Below are 20,933 nucleotides of genomic sequence, written 5' to 3'. Positions count from 1 at the left end.
AATTCTTGAAAAAAATTCTTCTATGATGTTAGAGAACATATCTTCATTGATTTACAACTTACTCTCTTCAAGCATATCAATCTGCTCCTTTTTCAAACAAGGGTAGACCAACACTCTAACAAAGTTATTAGCATCTTCCAGTTGTCCCAAACTTGTTGCTAATGAAATTGGCTTTTGGTTGTTGTGATTCATGGATCCAAAATAAAAAATTTTCTTTGTTGCTAGATCTTCTTGTGGTACTTTGCAAAATTCCTAATAATCCTAAGTACTTTGAATGAAAATTATGATTCTAGAAAAATGAGATAAAGCTTCTAAGAAATCTAGAGACTCTCATAGATTGACACCATCCCTAGAAATGACATTAACTTATTCTAAACAAATTATTACTAACATTTAAGCATATTGTACAAAAATCTTAATTACTATAGAGTCATAATACCTCAAGTGACCCTTGCTTGAGTGACTATAATCTAACTTATTAGTATTCAATCTTCAATGTACAAATTTAATTGCCAAAATCATCTTTTTATTTATATTCAAAGAAGATTGCATGGACTAATATTAGACTTGTTGATTGAAGATAAACATTACTAACAAAACTTAGCGACTAACTAGTTACTCTCCTCCTCTTCTCAACTCAAACATGATCCAATATTTGTACATATAATCCTAGAGTTGGATTAATTATAGACTAAGCAACTTGTAACATATGTCAATTCTCCTAGAACAAGGAGATTACTTATTATTTTCATAACCGATAATAAAGACCTAACTAAATAGAGTTGAGAGTGTCACAATAATCTTGAAACTCTTACAACATCAAAATACAGTTATGGCTAAAAATATGTAGAAACATGGGATAATAATTATTAGCCATGTTCTTCATTGTTCCACAAGTTTCTCCTTGTTTACATGTTTGAATTTACTCTTAATCTATGACATCTGCAAGAGGTAGAAGATTTAAAATTGAATTGCAACACATTCCTTAACTGTTGCTTCCAATCTTGTCACTTTTTACTCAATCAACTTCTATCATGAACTACTCCCTCATGTTTGTGACTTTCCTCAAATAATTGTTGGGTTTTGTGCTCCTTTTCAAAATTTTAGAATTGTTTTGAAAATCAAATTTTTATAATGAAACAAGGGAGTTATTCCCATTTTATTGAAATTGCTTTTTGACTTATTATATACTTTCCAACAACAACTACCTTGACAATCATCAACTTTTTCTTCTTCTTTTCAACTGCATGAATGAGTTAATACTTATACAAACATGTTAATCCTTCCAAAATACTTTTAACATTTAATAATCACCATTCATCAAAATTTATTATCATATTTTAGCATTAACTATCTAAGCATTCAAATGCTCATCAATAACCATTTATCATAGTTAATGCTTCATGAAATCAATATAAAGCTAATAAATGTATCGGAATGACATTATAATAATGGGATAAAGTTTCATAACTAATGATATAAACATAATAATTTATTGGCTCATCAATAGTGACAACATGCATGTGAGTGTAAAAAATTCTCCCATCCAACACTGCTCTAATGTCCTTTTGTAAATAAAAAATAAACTATGCCCAATCTTTTGTCATTCTGTCAAGGTTCCTCCAACTTGTGGCATACTTCTTTAAATATTTAATCACATGCTTTCACTGATTCATCCTTTTTAGACTATTTATCGATCTTGATTACACTTTTTGTTGGAATGTCCAGAGTATCAAACTTGGCTAAGAAGTCTTTGTTCACATCTTCCCAACATTTTTCATGTTTTGAATAAGTATTTTTGTATTAATCCAAGGTGTCTTTGCATAAGGAGGCAACACATTCTATTGACTTAATATGTCCCTCTTCAATTTCTTGTCTTTCACATATTGATTCCAACAATAGAATATGTTTTACAACCTTTATGGTATCTTTTTTGAACACTAGTATCATGATTGTTGACTCCATTTTGGACTCCTCTATTTTAGGTTTGTGGAGTGGTGGATTGTTTTTTTCTCCTTCTTTATGCTTTTTATTATAGTGGGCTTGTGTTCTCTGCCCTTGTCCCTTGATAATTTAATGTCAAAGTACTCTTCTCCAAGAACTTTTGTCCAATCTAATACCTCATCTTCTTGTTTTATTGTCTCTTCTTTATGTTGTGCTTCCTCAGCTGAAATCCTCCTACTCTTATATGACATAGGGGATGGATCCTAGTTCAAGGGTTGTGACTCTTCATAACATCTTTTTCATTTTTTAGTTAATAATAATAACTCTTCTCTCAAATTAAGTATAACTTTATTTTCCTCATCTATCTCCTCTTTTCTTAATTTATTTATACTTTTATTGATCAATTCCTCCAAATATTCCTCTTGAATGGATATAAACTTCTCTATATTTTTAATAAATTCATAGAATTTATCATCTAACTTGATTGTTATGTTGGATGAATCTAGCTTGATTGTCAAACTTTTGGAGATTTGTGGTAGGGATGGAGCTTTCATGCTACTACAATATCTTAACAACTTTTTATATCAGCTTCCATAATCATCAATGTTCTTATACAAACTTTTTAAGAGTTGTCTTCACTTTTCCCATAGTGAATTTTGTTTCTTTGGGGTGTTTTAATCTTCCTCTTTGGTTTCTTTTTTTAGCTTTCTTTTAGAAGCACCCACCTTGTTGGACTCAGTAGCACCCTCCTTGCATACTCGCTTATTTTCTTTTTTCACATTCTCTAATCTTATGCAATATTTTTCTTCTATTTTAGTATTATGTCTTTGGCTTCTTTCCTCTCCATTAGGACTTTCCATGTTCACTTTTATTGTTCACTCAATATACTCTCTAATCCCCCTTTAATTCTTATTGTCTCCTTTGGCCATGGGTGTGTTTCATTTGGGATTACATTACTCATTTATCTTTTCCCATGGTAGTTATTAGGTATCTTTTTTTATTGGTCACATCCTTTTGAAGATCCCCCCTTTCCATTCTCCATCCCCTTGGCACCTAAACCCCTCTCATGATGCATACACTAGGGAGACAATGCCACAAATTAATAAAAAAATCATCCTTTTTCCTCATTTTCTATATGGTTCAATGTTATTTTAATAAAAAAATAGTATATCCTTGCTAACCTTTATACGAGCTAACTATGGTTTCACAACAAAACCATAGTTAGCAAGAAAAATGGGGAACAAAGATTGAGATTTTTAACTCCAAGTAATTTGTGTATGTTGTTTTTATACCCCAAACTCAATTCTACAAAGAGGGCAAGGAGTTAAACCAAACAGTGCCTTAACTAGCAAATAAAATTGTGAAACATAGAATATTCATGAAACATAACATCGTATTTATGAAACTTCATATCAGACCTTTCATATACATTCACATTATCCTTATAACTCATTATTACATTCTATATTTTATCTCTTCTTCACACACACACACACACACACACACACACACACACACACACACACACACACACACACACACATATACACACATATACATATACATATACATATACATATACATATATGTGTGTGTGTATATATACATATACATGTGTGTGTGTGTGTATGTATGTATGTATCTATAGACATATATACATGTATGTATCTATACATACATACATACATACATATACATATACATATACATATGTATATGTATATGTATATCTATATATATGGGTAAAAGCACAAAGCCGTGTCACACTTTTATAAAGGAAATGACCAATGTTGATTCAATTTTTAAAATTGAATCAATAGAAAGTAAAATATATGTTTTGAATTTTGGAATGATGTAAACTAATAAAATGTATATTTTTGTGTATATGTATATATATGGGTAAAAGCACAAAGCCGTGTCACACTTTTATAAAGGAAATGACCAATGTTGATTCAATTTTTAAAATTGAATCAATAGAAAGTAAAATATATGTTTTGAATTTTGGAATGATGTAAACTAATAAAATGTATATTTTTGTGTGTATTTTATGTTTGTAATTTTTTTAAAAATTAAAAAAATTATTTGAATATATTTTCTTATAAATTAAACACTATAATTTAGTTATTGATAAAATGCTGAAATTGAAGTTACACAAGGCGTCACACTTTATATAGTAAATTTTACCTTTTTTTCTTCAAATTTTTTGCATATATTGATAACTTGAAACTTTAGTGAAAAAATATATTTTTAGCTATTTTTTTGATATTAAATGTAACCTCTTCACTATTATAAAACTTGTAATGCCCTGCTAAGGAACCTCAGAGGACTTACAACTAAGAACTAACAAACTAAAATAACATAGTAATAACTTAAAAAAAATAAAAATACGTTATATCATTTAACACATGATATAAATAACCATTACAATGCACAAGTGAAAGATAACATACATTTAAAAACTACATCATCTATGGGTTCCCCAACGTCGCTACTATGCAACACATCTAAACATAAACGAGAATACATAAATAATTAATGAATCAACTATAACATTATATAACATAAAGAACACCTACATCTACAATTAGGTTCATCTAAGCACCAAACCAAATGTTCCTATGTTAGCCTTTCAACATGGAATAAGATTGGACATACTGTAATGCCCCTCCTTTGGTCAGACTTGTTTTAACCTAGTTTGAGTCTAGATTACCTTTGTTGTAGTTGAAGTGGCTATTTATGATTTATACACTATGGATCGTTGGGTGACGATTTTCATATTGTGATCTATGATGTGATTATTTGATATTGTTTATGCTCTGATAGTTAGATGATTAATGAGATGAATTATATATCTGATGTTAGGATCTAGTCATTATATTTATCAATGTTTAATTGCTCTGATATACAATGTATTTTACCCTTGATGTGCTTGGGTGAAAGGGAAAAACGTTGCACTTCTCTTTACAGGAAAGCTACGTCGCTTCCATTCCCTTTTCATGGTATGATATATTATATGGTTGTATGTACATGTGTGGCAGTCTGTTCATGTAGCTGCAGGTATCGAGCATTGACTCCACCTGAATCTTCAGGTCTGAGCGTGCTCTATGACCCAATGGTAACGTGGAAAAAAAATGGAGTTATTAGTCAAACCCCTTGTCGTACCATCATTCCTACGAGAATGAGTCCCCAGTCAGGTATCCTTGTATCTTGTTGTCCAGTCATGTCGGTCGTTAGCTCTGTTGGTCCTCCGTGTTTTGGTTTGTTGCAATTTGTTGCTCCTGATTATAGTTTAATAATTATCTATTATTTTGTGAAAGGGATTAATACTATATTTTAATGGTAATTGAATGTTATTGATTAATTAAATTGAAAGTGTGCAAGATTAAACTAAACTAATGTTGTTGGTGAAATGATTAAATTTATTTTATCCTTGTTGTTAATGATTAATAAATTGAACATTTAACTTGGTATTTTATTGTGCTCAAAGAAATTAATTTTTAAAAATAATTTTATATTTAATTGTTTTCTAATTATTTTTGCATGAAGGGAGTTACAACAAAAATTAATGAATTTAATTAATTGGGAGATCTTGCATGCGTATGAGTTACATTTGGGGAAAAAGCTTATCTTTTGAATTTTTTAGGAAAAAAGTGGGGAGAAAAAGTTTTGGGGCTTCTCGTGAAGTTTTTCTCTGCATATGTATTTACTGGTTATCGGATTTTCAAGAAGAATTTTTTTTTTTTTTTTTGGTGGGAGGGGTCTAGTTTATGAAAGAAGAAATTGGGGAATAATGGCATTCTGGCTTGGGATTCGTTAGGAAATTAGTGAAGAAATTTGATAGATTTTGGTTGAAGCTTTTTGGGTCTGTGTGCCTTGCGTATCGTGATTGGCAGTCAAGGATTTCTTTGGGAATCTTTGCTTCCATCTCTGTGTGATTTTCAGATAGCGAAAAGAGGTAGGGTTTTTTCCGTTTTCTTTTCTTTTGCAAGTAAAATTTCCTTCCAATTTGAATGAGAATTAGCTTGTTTGATTTACTGTATTGAGAAGATTTAAGAGGAAATGTTTGTTAATGGGAAGATTGTGTTTATAGAATTTCGTATTTAATTCTGGTTCAAAAATTGATATCCGTCAAAGATTTCATTTGAAGCTTTGTTTTGTATTGGAATTTTTTTTGGGGGGGGGTAGATCGATTTTAATCGTGAATCTGAGCATTTGGAATCATGAATTTGAATAGTTATGCTTTATATCTATGAATTATTCTATGAATCTTGTCCGTTGATGTTAGTTTTTATATAAATACATACATACATAAATGTTTATATCCTTATTTTCCATCCGTATCAAAATATTTATCATTCGTATGTTGTTCAGTAGTTTAATGTTTCTTTTTGTTGTCATGCATGGTGGTCTGTGGGAGCCCCACCCACACTGTGGGTGGCTCGACCCACAACCATGGGTTTACTCATGACTGTGGGGAGACATCACCATAGCAGTGGGGATAGCTCATGACTGTGGGGACTCACCCACAACCGTGGATGAAATCCCCATGGTTTCTTTTCTGTATCCTGCGATTTGGGGATAACAAGTAATGTTGGTACCCTTGTATGCTTGCTTCCGTCTTGTGGGTCTGGTTGATATCTCCTAGCACGGGAGAACCTAATGGTACCACATGGTTGGGTGGAGTGCTATTCACACCTATTGGGTTTTTCCTCAGTCCACATTAGGTTCGTGATGGATGTGGAAGATTGAAGACTGTCACATGGTTTTAGATCTATGTATTTATCCCATCTTTGGACTCTTGGAGATTGTATCATTATGGATCCTTTGTAATTTAATTTAATGATCATATGTATAATTCCAAGGCAATGTATATTGAATCACGTTCCTTTGTAGAGGACGGTGCTATTTTGTTTTTAGAGTTTCATGTGTGTTATTTGTATGGTTATGCTATCTTGAGTAACATTTTTGTGGGGCCTTGAGGAATCTTGTTAGATATTATATGTTCAACTTATCTTTATCTTGTATCATCATGTTACTCTTTGCATTTGTAAGGTTTAACTTATTTATAAAAAAAAACTTTTCACATTTTTTTGTTGTTTATTTTGTTTTAGTCCTCCGGGCCTCATAGTGGGGCGTTACACATACAATCAAACATGAGTAGTCGGTACCAACACTGATCTACCTAAACACTATTCTAACATGACAATAAATATTAATTGCATCCATCTAAATTACATCAATCCCTTTATGGAGTGTTCAAGAATCAATTACAATATAGCTACAATTCTTCTCAATGATACAAAACATATATACCGATTACAATTATTGAATAACTTGCAACTTGAATGAAAAGGTATTGGAATGAAGAAGACAAGATCTTTCCCAAACACACTCAAACAAGTCTCCAATTCCTAATGGAGGTTGGCAACAACCACTCGACCATGTGGAACCCTTAGGTCCACCCCACCATGCTAAGGAGATACACATGAAGTCCCAAACACATAAGCAAACAAGGAAGGGAAACAAGGTCTACTCTATACCAACATCCGAGGCAATATAAGATATACACAAGTATAAAGAAGATACAAGGACAAGTATACAACATGAAAAGGATCCACTAGATGCTTCTACTCACAACCACATAGGATAAGATACTGGAGTACAAGAAGGAAAGAGTTTCATCATATAGTCTCAAGAGACAACTCATGTGAAATTGAATATCCCTTGCGTGAAGACAAGGAGATTCGAGTATGCCAGATCAATGCCCCTCAAATAGCCAAGAATTTTGACTCCTATCCTTAGTCTGTACAAGCACTCAAGGTCATGGATAGGGCCTATGCTATCTTATTAATTTTTTTTACCCTAGTTCATTAATTAGGTTATCACTTGATTAAGAAACTCTCTAATGAGTTACCCTAGCAACCTCTTTAGGGCATCGACCTCCATTGAGATCCACTCTCCCTTAATGCATCTAGCTACCCATACCCTAAGGTTTAATTCAAGGAAACATAAAACACTAAAGCATATACATCTCATATTGAACACATAATCAAAATTAGGACTTTCACAAGACCCTAGCTTAAAGGGGCCAGCCCTGAAACAACATATGAATGCATAATTAACTGTTTTCTTCCACAACAAGGCATACAAATGGGCATATAATTACCACATCCTCCCAAATCAAATCAATTAGACCAAAAAACATAAGATAGATAGAGTGCATGACCTAATTGAGCCTTTAGGATGACCTAAGAACCAAAACAAGATCAAATAACAAATGTAGAACCCATAACTGATTCCTATGCACTTGATCTAATATGTTACACATACAATCAAACATGAGTAGTCGGTACCAACACTGATCTACCTAAACACTATTCTAACATGACAATAAATATTAATTGCATCCATCTAAATTACATCAATCCCTTTATGGAGTGTTCAAGAATCAATTACAATATAGCTACAATTCTTCTCAATGATACAAAACATATATACTAATTACAATTATTGAATAACTTGCAACTTGAATGAAAAGGTATTGGAATGAAGAAGACAAGATCTTTCCCAAACACACTCAAACAAGTCTCCAGTTCCCAATGGAGGTTAGCAACAACCACTCGACCATGTGGAACCCTCAGGTCCACCCCACCATGCTAAGGAGATACACATGAAGTCCCAAACACATAAGCAAACAAGGAAGGGAAACAAGGTCTACTCTATACCAACATCCGAGGCAATATAAGATATACACAAGTATAAAGAACATACAAGGACAAGTATACAACATGACAAGGATCCACTAGAGGCTTCTACTCACAACCACATGGGATAAGATACTCGCGTACAAGAAGGAAAGAGTTTCATCATATAGTCCTCAAGAGACAACTCGTGAAATTGAATATCCCTTTCGTGAAGACACAGAGATTCGAGTATGCCAGATCAATGCCCCTCAGATAGCCAGGAATTTTGACTTCTATCCTTCGTCTGTACAAGCACTCAAGGTCATGGATGGGGCCTATGTTATCTTATTAATGTTTTCTACCCTAGTTCATTAATTAGATTATCACTTGATTAAGAAACTCTCTAATGAGTTACCCTAGCAACCTCTTTAGGGCATCGACCTCCATTGAGATCCACTCTCCCTTAATGCATCTAGCTACCCATACCCTAAGGTTTAATTCAAGGAAACATAAAGCACTAAAGCATATACATCTCATATTGAACACATAATCAAAATTAGGACTTTCACAAGACCCTAGCTTAAAGGGGTCAGCCCTGAAACAACATATGAATGCATAATTAACTATTTTCTTCCACAACAAGGCATACAAATGGGCATATAATTACCACATCCTCCCAAATCAGATCAGTCAGACCAAAAAACACAAGATAGATAGAGTACATGACCTAATTGAGCCTTTAGGATGACCTAAGAACCAAAACAAGATCAAACAACAAATGTAGAACCCATAACTGATTCCTATGCACTTGATCTAATATGTTATGCAGTTATGCCTATTACTACATAATTATCGCCCAGAACTACACACTTGCCTAGATTGACTTAGGATGTCCAATCAGGCAATGTGATGATTCAAGAGATAAAATCAGAGAACAACCCATTTGAGAAGTGCTCGATTACATCCCAAAATCTCAATGAAATCATCAAAAAGAGAATTATATAAAGATTTATAACATAATAGAGACAAACAACCCCATAAACACAATGAATTCATAGAGGCATTCTCATTTAAGCATTAACCAAAAATAAGACACATTTCTAGATTGATCCCAAATAACCACATCAATAGTAAATGCTTTCAATCAAGAATTCAATAGTAAAACAAGGGAATAAGAAACTCCTACCTCGAAATTCAAAATCCAAATGAAAGTAATTGAACCTTGCTCACAAAGCCTCCAAGATCAAGAACAACTCCAATCGGTAATCAATTCTATTCCAGCCAAATCACTCTCCAAATCCAAGAAAAATCTCCCCAATAAACCAACCAAAATTCGCAAGAGTTTTACACAATTCTCCACACCAAAACCTCCTCCAAAATTTCCATAAACAATGTTGCAGGAAAGAATCCCCAAAATCTCCCAAATCCAGCAATAAAATTCCTTCCCAGAACATGTATGGGAATTCAACCATACTAACCAATACAATAATCAAAACCATAACAAACAATAAATTAGTTAAAAAATACATAATTAATTATATCACTAAAATACAATTAGCTCCCAATACATATGTTAATGTTTATTTATTTACTTACTCCACCACATATATATACACTTGCACATTAACATAGTACTCCCTCAAATATAATAGCACAATTAAATAAATAATAATCATATATATAAGTACATCTCTTAAGGTGGGAATATAATAAAATAAAGGAGGAGACCAAATAATATTAGTAACATAAAATATCACAATAAAATACAACTCAATAGTAATAGATATTAAAACCACAATAAATCCACCAAAAATCACACAACCAAAGATCACTGACATAGGGTGCATGAACATTGCCTTCATGGCAACCCAATAAGATAGAATCAAGATCCAAGACAAACATCCTAAATTGGGATGATGGCTAGTGTTAGGTCAGATGGGCCTTAATGCTATCTTCATGTAAACCACCATCTGGGATTGTATAGGCATGCTTAGACCTGTGAAGCCAAGTGGAGTCGATGCCTTATACCTGCATCAATCAAAACACAAAATACCTACACAACATATATATACATATACATAGACACCTAATCATGATATTTGCATAAGATTGTCAGAAATCATAATCAATTCTCCAATAAGATCACTTGATACACATGCTAGTAAATCGTGATCCAGTATAATCACAATACATTATCTTCATGTCATAGTTATTAAAAAATGATAAGCAATAAACCCTAATATCATAAATATGTCCTCATATGCATAAATCATCAATATCATCATCAAGTCCAAAAATCTAGAGTCATCATGAATAATTCACCATCATAGATCAAATGAGTATGTCCACACACACACCTAGTAGGATATCACACACATATAGAGTCAAGCATAATTTCAATCAACACAAAAGCAAAAAGAAATAATGGAAGTTATTTTAACACTATAATGTGTAAGGATAAAATGTGCAGACCTGACACTTTTCCTCTTCATTTTAGACTTACTCTAACTCATTTCTTCTAAATGTAATAAATAGTATACAAGTCAAACACTATGTACAAAAGTAGGCAAATCCCTTTTTGATTTTGACTCCCCCACATCCTAAGGTTTTGGTTCTAATCTATAGTTTATGCATTCCTTCATATGGGCCTAGTTCAAGGCCAGAAAAATAAACATGGTTCAGATTTACACCTTGGATTTGAACCTTGAACATTATAATTTAAGATTCAAAATGTGACATTCCTATTAGAATTTGCAAAATATATACTAAATTGGGAACTAGTGCAAGTGAGAGATATTATTAAACCGATAAATACAAATGATTAATTGAAAACATAATAGCACAAAATAATTGTTTTCTTGAAAGTGAAGTGCAAAAGCTCACAATAGCTTCTTCATTGGTAAAATAAATGAAAGGAAAGAGTAAGAATATATAGCCTGAAGATTTCAGATCTGAGGAGGATGAGGAAGATGCAAAAAATAAAAAAAATAAGGCATATCTTTACCTCCGTTTCCAAATCTATGAAGACAAGGAAGCATGCAAAATCTCATTATAAAAGAAGAATGTGCAACTCATTATCCTATCCTATCTACGTAAAGTTAATAAACCAGTGTAATATCAAACTTAAGATAAAACATATCCATGGTGAATAAAATGTTACATTAACAATTCCTAGTGGTTAGTTGTTGACTTGACTTGAAAAATATGATTTGCTTGTACGTTGTTTGTATAAGATAATAAACCTTAATTCACTTTATGTATCCAATCATTGATTCATTCTAGAGTAATCCAATAATTGGATTGTATCATCATCATACATCAACATCTACATCATTAGCGATAAACTAGGTATGTTACATGATTGCTTAGCATGTCTACATTTTATGTTCAAACCATTATTAAAATCTATAGGTTTGACTAAATAAACGACTCTTATATAACATACTCTTAAAGGCGTTGGATAAATATAACCAATTTTTAAATACAAGTCTAGATTAAAAGATGTACAAATATTTATACAAATATAAATCAATTCCAAAAATTATTCGTTAAGAAAAAAAAATTAAAAATATCAAATTTCCACAATCCATAGAAAATTTATTGAAGAGTTTATGGATTCGATTATGTAAGCAAATTTTTTTATCATCAACATTTCGGATCACACTTTGTGATCCATCATTTATCGTGATGAAAGAGAGATCACAGTGTGATCATAAACGTTAATGATAAAAAAATTTGCTTACACAATCGAACCCAAAAGTTCTTCAATAGAAAAAATAAATTATCTTATGTATTTAACCTCATCTCAAAATCTCAAGAAAAAATTTCAATTATACTAAAAATTAGACCTTTGTTCGTTGAATAATTGTATATATTATATGAAGGCTCGTTCAAACCATTAATTCAAATTTATAGATTTAATTAGAAAATAGATTATCATATAACTTAACTTTTTAAGATGTTGATAAATATAGCCATTTTTAAAGTACAAATCCACATTAAAAGATGTACAAGTCGTTTATGCAAATACAAATGAAATTAAAAAAAATATATTACAATTATTTAACCTAATTTAGAAATCCTCTATTATAATAAAAACTAAACCCTAAACCTTTGTTCACGTGTTTAGTAATATTATCTAATTATTTAAAATCAATTTTTCTATGAAAAACGCTCTAACGCTAACGCTAGAAGGAGGGCTTGAACCTCCGACCTTGTGGTTAACAGCCACACGCTCTAACCAACTGAGCTATTCCAGCTATGCGCATGTTATTTTATTTATTTATTTAAAACGAAAATTCAAGACATGTTCAATTCAAAAATGCACGTCGTGTTCCGTTGCCGGGATTTGAACCCGGGTCGTCTGGGTGAAAGCCAGATATCCTAACCGGACTGGACGACAACGGAATAATGATTGTGACTTTGGTCTAATTTACTTTATTCATATATTTCAAGTTGAGCAGCATTGTTGTTGGACAAACTCCAAATTACACTTGGACCTAAACTATTCTATCGTATTCTATCACAACTAATCACACCTCAACCTGTAAGTGTTGTATTGAATCAATGGGAGATTAGTTATGGAAGAGATAAAGGATTATAAATAAATGTGCCTTGAAAGATATATGAAATATCATCTATTAGTATTTGTGTTGAAAGGAGGTGTGATAGTTATGTTGATATTAAAATACATGTTAAATATTATATGGGTAAATCGAAAAATGGGAGAATTGAATTTAAAAGCAATAGTTTATAGTATGCATTAATAAACATAAATCAACAATTGAGATCCACTTCATAAGTATGCAATCTAATAATATATAAATCCGAACCATAAATAAAACATTTTTCTTGTAAGTGTAAATGAAACCTAACCCTAACAAACCTTAACCATAATTTAGCCATAATCCTATCCTTATTTGTAGTTCTAATTCTGATTTTGGCTTTAATTCTAACCATATCTTAACTATACCCTGGCCCTAGTCCTAACCCTAATCTTAAATTTAATTAAATTGAAAGATTCCTTAAACTAAATTGGCCTAACCCTAATTGAACACTAATCCTAACTAAATTATTTTCCTCTAATTGAACCCTAACCTAAGCTTAATGTTAACCCTAATTAAACTTGAGTTCCCTAACCCTAACCATGACCATATTTGAATTGTAATCACAATTTAACCTTAATATTAAATTTGATTAAACCCCAAGATTTTAACCTTTACTAAACCCTAATCTAAATTGAAAATAACCTTAAACCTAATTGTAACTAAACTGTAACCGTAACCCTATACTTTTCTTGTAGTTGAACCCTAACCTAATCTTAACCACAAGCCTAATTGAGCTTGAACCCTAACCCTTTACACTGACCATGTTTGAACTGCAATCATAATTTAACTCTAACCCAAAGATTTTTGTTATATAATTTTAATCGAACCCTAACCCTAATTGAATTGTAGCCTTAATACATATCCTGATTGAACCCTACTCCAAATCAAACCCTAACACTAATATAATTGAACACTAACTCTAAACCTAATCCTAAACCTAACTATAATTGAACCTAATCCTAACCCTAATCTGTTATTTAGGTTAGATCATTCAACCTTAACACTAATATATGTATATATGTGTGCATGCTTCTATAATATAATTTTAATTATTGAAGAATGGTATGTCAACAATGTTAGTCCTTCACTCACTTATTTTAGGAAATACACACCTCAAGAAGGATATCTCAATAGTAGGATGTTAGGAGAGTTGCTCTCAACTCATATATTAATAATGATATAATACAATTATTTACTAATTCACACTACAATGTAATCTAATATAATAAACTTATTTAAATATGATTGTTATATTATATATTATAGCTAAATATTATAATATAGAATTATAATATTATATATTTGATTATTAAAATATTTTTCTATTAAACAATATTTTGATTAATATAGTGTTTATATTATATATTATTTTTTATATTTTTATTATATTTTATTATGATCAATTAATATTATCATTAGATATTAATATATTATTGTTATGTATTATATTTCTAAATATTATGATAATTAAATACATATAATATTATTTATTTAATTATATTTTTAATATTGTTTTTATTACTAGTATACATATTTTTTTAAAAATCTATGTAATTTGATAAGTAAAATAGTATATAGATATATAATTAATTAATTAAATAAATTAGGAAGTAAATTTTGAAATAATTATCATTTTAAATTTTAAATAAGTTTTTTTATATTATTTATTTTATATTTTATATTTAATATTTTATTTTTCAACAATAAGTTAATAAATTGGTAGTTAGTAAGTCCAAGGTAAGGCATGTTAAATAGATATAAAAATTATTGCATAAAAATAAATACTATTTTAATTTTTAGATAATTTAATTATATTTTACTTTCACATGAGTTGTTTATTTTTTTTAAAAAGTCATTTTATTTATTTGAGTTATTTTATAATTAGTATATTACTTTAAAAAAATGAGAAGGTTTGGTTTTTGGGAGGACTGGATTAAGATCTTAGTGTGTGTGTCTCCTCTGTTCATTACTCTGTTTTGGTCAATGGGTCTCTCTATGAATTTTTTGAAGGTGATCCTATCTCCTCATTTCTATTTGTGACTATGACAAAGGTGATGGGTGTTGGTTCTCAAATCAACAGATCCCCAAACCCTAAAGATTTAGCCACTTTCTTATCAACATGCTCAAGGTTGGATTTGGCCAACGAACAAGATTTAGTCACAAGGTTGAAATCTACTTCACTTTTGGCTCTGCAAGACCAAGGTGTACCTAAGAAATGTCCAAAGAACTTACAACTTCAAACATTCATGACATTACAAAATACAACAGATCATCCCAATGAAAATGTACTAAGGAAGATGGATAAACTCTTGGTTTTGGTTATTGTATACACATAAAATTGGCTATGAATAATTAAATAAATATTTTATATTTATTTAATAATTATTCTTTTATTAAATAGTTAATCTGAAAAGATTAATTTATTTAATCTGTTTCATATTCTTTTATTAATTAATTTAATTGAAACATTTTATCAAGTAATTCATTTATCCTTTCTTCTAATTAATTAATTATATATCTAATGTTTAATTATTCTTCTATCCACTATCTTATAGTCTTCTTAATTAAATAATCTCTTAATTATTTAATCTCCCTTTTCCAACTCCCCTCATCTCCACATCACTTCTTCTTTGCCAACTCATTAATCATGTGGCTAAAGATATTAATATTTTATTAATATTAATATGCATCATTATCTTCAACATTCATTCTATTCTTCAAATAATGTGTACGTACACACATTCCTCAACCTTCCTATATTCTCTCCAACCTTCCTACATCTTTGGAGGAAGTTGAGTCCACTTGTCCTCTTATCCCTAAAATTTCTCAACTATCCTATATTCTCTCAGTCATGGTGAGATGAATAACACTTGGCTTCTCCTTCCACCTTTTCCGCCATCCTGTAGGTGTAGGAGGAACATCTTCCACCTTTCTCTCTCACATCTCAACCTCTTGCTCATAGCCATCCAAATTGCAAGATTTATCATGATCGTTGATCTCTACCACCTAAGCTTATGCATTCAAACATCTATAAATAGAGGTCTCCTAAGACATTTTTGAAACTAATAGCTAATCACATAGTCTTCATTTTGCATCCGTGAGTTTTGAGTTTTAAAGCAATTTAGCATTTTAGGAGTTTTATCATAGTATATCATTATCTTTGCATATTAGCTTAATATCAATTAGGATATCAATCAACAACTAGTTATTTGTCCATTCTTCATATGCCATCTTGGAAGCTACCAATACTTGTCTGAGAACAAAATCATCCGCAACCAAGAACAACGGGGTTAGGACACAATGAGACATAAATCATGAAGGTATAACAATTTCTTTTTCTTTTTCATTTCATGTTGTTTCATTGGTTGAAGCTTGAGTTATATTTACATGATAGACTAGTGAGTTTGTAGGTTTAATCTTTGAGGTGAAACTTAAGTGGATACATTTTTTTGGCACCCACCGTGGGGCTCAGGTTGTGCACATATCCTTCTAATATCCCGTCTTATTCTCGTAGAAATCAATTTAACATATTTGTAAGCTAGTTTCACGCTTATGTACAATCTGGAAGCACATTTACTTAATAAGACAACACTTTTACTGCTTTAGTTAACGCATATGCTAAATAGGTTAGTGCTTTTATTATTGAAATCACACATTTAAGTAGTAGAATAACGCATTTGTGACGTAGGGTAGCACATTTATCCTGTAGAATAGCGAATTTATAGTTTAAGGTCACACATTTACTGTTTTAGTGCTTTTGTTCTATCAATCTACATTTTTTTTTAAAATTACAATCTTTCAGCTAACATACTTTTGTAGGTTCGACCATCCAAGACCAGATATCAGAAAACTACTGACTTGTGTGCATGCAGGGTTTATTTTGAGCAATTTTCCATGCATTTCCTCACTTAGTTTAACTAGGAGTACTTTGGGAAGTAAAAAAACCATACATGTTTCACCTAGCTTAACTAAGAGGTAAATGAATAGCATGCAACTTGCATCGTGTGTTTTCAATAAGGTAGTTGCACATAGGTAATCTAAAGGGTAAGATAACCATTGTCTACCATGCTAGTTTGAAAGTAGTAGGTGAGTATGCTCTCACCCTAATACGGTGATCAAAAAACTAGACTTGCTTTCATTTTTCATGTTTTACCTTTAGAGGGTCCACCTTCTCGAGCTGCCTTGAGGGGGCCAGTGAGAGGGGAATGACCCAAGTGGAAACGGGATAATACCGAGTCCTTTCGATCCACTCTAAATAAATTGTGTCTATGATGAAAGTCATGGACAACATGTGCTGATTAGTTCATACTGACACTATGTTTCCCCATAAACCCTATGGAGCGTAACCTTTATAGGATGGAAAATTTATGTATTTACAAAGCATAGAGTGCCACATGTATGGCCACATGATCGTTAGCACTTACTAAAAACCATTTGTATTAGCTACCAAAATCCTTCTAATTGTTGGCGCAGGAGGTTGGACCTCTGAAGCGGCTCACACACATACGGTTCTTAGTAGAGATATGAAGTTTTCCATGGGGATTTTTCATGGAAATTGGTGCTTGGCTACCCCAGAGAAGTGAGTGTCGATCGTGGAGCCAGTGGGGTCAAACACCTAAATATCCGCTCTAAATAGCGTAGCCTAGGGGGAAACCCTATGTGAGACTCAACAATTATTGTCTCGGCCTACCATAAGACTTGTGCTTGCTTGTGCACTTTGATTTCTAACCATTGTGTCTTTTGTGTTTGCAAAATGTTCTCAAAATGGTTAAAAACTTAAAAAAATCATCATCTTGAAATAAGTAAAAATCTAACAACTTGCTGGAAAACTGAGAAATTCTTTAAACACAGTTAGAATCACACATTTGTTGCACAAAACAACGCATTTGTTGTGCAGAACAACACTTTTGATCAATAGTAAAACACTTTTAACCTTTAAAATCACGCATTTGCTCAACAAAACAATGCTTTTGCACCTTAGTTTAATGCTTTTACGACGCAGAGCAACACTTCCATTCAATAGAGTAGTGCATTTGTTGCACAGGTTAGCGCTTTTGAGCAAAAGGTTAGCACATTTGCTTTCCCGCATTTGAAACAGTGAGCACTTCCACATATCAGACCAAAATTTCAACATCATCTTCATATACCCTTTTTTGAATAGATTTGTCTTCAACTATCACAAGTCTTAAAGCTAGTCAAACATTAACTTATCAATCAAATAGTATTTTTTTTTCCAAAAGTTTTCATAAGAATAAAACATCCAACAAGTTAGTGATTCAACCATCTCAAGTGCAAATCAACATCATTATCAGTTTCATATCAAGATATATCAAATCCTTTATCAAAAAACCTGATCATATCAACCTTTGTTCATTATCTTGGATATATTGTTCCTCTTTGGACCTAGGTTTTATCAAAATCAAGATTGCACTCATATTGGAATCAAACAACTTGAAAATCATTAGATGCTTATATGACTTTTAGATATCGCCTCAAGAGAAAACCAAGTTGGAAGGCTATCTTGAAGAAGAGGAAATTCTTAATACATCAATCGCAAAATCTTGCTAAAACATAGAACATTCCTACATTGTTTTTGTCACTATTTACGCAGTTACGGAATGAAGTTTGACAGAGAAATTTTGCAAGCACGTGTCTTCCAACAAAAGGATGCCTTATCACAATGCACTAATAACGGTGGTAAAATAAACAAAGCTTATCTTCCTAAAGCAGTGATTACCTTTTGAGTTTCATTTAGAAAATCAAAAACTTGGGAAGTTCAAATCAATTACATGCTAGTTTGGAATAGAGTTCAATACGAGCAATTCAAATGGAAGAGGAAAATCCAATGTTTCATCAATTTGGATACACAAATGTTGATGAAGAAGCAATAAATAACACCATAAGAGACCCTGAACATGATTATAATTTTGATGAACTAATGGAAAAGTTATTGGAAAAACAAAAGGAAAATTACATTCTAATGTTAGCAAATTCAGGATTTAAATTACCACAAGATTTTAATGTAGAAGGTTTGAAACAAGATGCAAGAACAAGTAACAATGAAAACACTGATGATATCAATAAAGAGGATGTAAATTAAGTAAATCATGAGGAAACAAGAGGAGATAAAATAAGAAAAGACCACAATGATACAAGAAGAGAGAATAGAACCCGCGTTGATAATCTTTTGTTAACTCTTGCTCAACAAATACAAACCTTGCAACAACAAATACATGATATCCAGAATGGAACAAGTTCTAAGAAATATTCATTGGAGGACATCTGTCCATATCCTTTTGACAAGAATTTAACCATGATAGCATTCCCACAACATTGTGAAATCCTTAAATACGATAAATATGATGGTAAATTTGATCCTCAGGATCACATTAGGGAATTTAGCACAATGAGTATGGATTATGCACACAATGAAACTTACATAATGCATCTATTTCCTAGAAGCTTAAGCAGACAATCAATGGAATGGTTCTTAAGACTACCATCTAGGAATAAATATTTTGAAGAACTTGTGAACAGATTTATCTCACAATATTCCTACAACATAAGGCATGAGATAACAATGCTAGATCTATGCAACATCAAGAAAAAGAATGGTGAACCTTTCACGGTCTTTTTATAACGATGGAGATGAATGTTCAATAGATATCCAAGAGATATACCCGATCAAGAGAAAATGGATATATTCATTGATAACCTTACTTGTGAAATGAGTTACCATATTAAAATGAAATGTCCTCCTTTTGCTAAAACGATTGAAAATGGTCTAAAGATAGAGGATGCAATGGTAGAGAAAGGAGAGTTAAAACTCTACAACAGTTCCTACAAAAACAATTACAACAATAACAACAATCACAACAACAACAACAATGGTAACAATAACAATGACAAACCCAAATTTTGGTCAAAGAATATGAATGTTACCAATGGAGGAAATGACTATAATAATGCTATCAAACAACAACCGATATTCAACTTATCAAGTCAAGTACCAAACAACAACAATCAAGAGAACAATAAATCCAAGTCTTTCTTCTTTAATCCCTGCAAGAAATTCACAAACATTGGGGAACCATTGGAATTAGCTTTGAAGACTCTTCTTGTGAATAAATTGATTACCTTACCAGAAGAAAAAAATTATGAGCCTCAAGTCAAACCAAATTGGTGGAATGACAATCATTTTTGCAATTATCATCGGAAAAAAGGACACCAAACCAATGATTGTCAAAGATTGAAGCACCTTATTCAATATTTAATCGATAATGGAACTATCACAATGGATGGTCATAAAATGAATGAATCACATCTAGCATTCAAAACTCCACTCCCAAATTATGAAAACGGTGAACAATCCAACCCAAAAGATGACAAAGGCAAATCTAAGGTAAATTTATTGGCTTGATGATGATTTTGTTGTAAGAGGTTGATTGATGACATATATTGTGTTGTCATTGATGACAACCATGTTTTGTTAGTCATCTAAGTCTTTTAGTCCAACTGGTAAAGCCTAACAGGTAGAGGAAGCAGTTAAACAGTGAACCGGTAAACTGTGACAGAGCTATGTTCAAGCAATCGATACGGAAAATCGATGAAGAGTTAAGTGTTACGGTTTGGAATGGATGTTCATGGTATTGGAAGGAGTCTATGACTGGAACCACATCAGTAGATTCGATGGAATGAG

The 20,933-nt window shown here is 31.7% G+C and overlaps 2 non-coding genes across 2 annotated transcripts; both read right to left on the bottom strand.

Moving 5' to 3' along the window:
- Nucleotides 1–12,812: 12,812 nt before the first annotated feature.
- Nucleotides 12,813–12,886, bottom strand: TRNAN-GUU (transfer RNA asparagine (anticodon GUU)). Its single transcript has one exon. It is a non-coding gene; the product is annotated as a tRNA-Asn (tRNA).
- Nucleotides 12,887–12,960: 74 nt separating this feature from the next.
- Nucleotides 12,961–13,034, bottom strand: TRNAE-UUC (transfer RNA glutamic acid (anticodon UUC)). Its single transcript has one exon. It is a non-coding gene; the product is annotated as a tRNA-Glu (tRNA).
- Between the last annotated feature and the right edge of the window lie 7,899 nt (nucleotides 13,035–20,933).

Source organism: Cryptomeria japonica, chromosome 7, assembly GCF_030272615.1.
Source record: "Cryptomeria japonica chromosome 7, Sugi_1.0, whole genome shotgun sequence".
NCBI classification, from domain to species: domain Eukaryota; kingdom Viridiplantae; phylum Streptophyta; class Pinopsida; order Cupressales; family Cupressaceae; genus Cryptomeria; species Cryptomeria japonica.
This window is presented reverse-complemented; position numbering and strand designations above follow the sequence as displayed.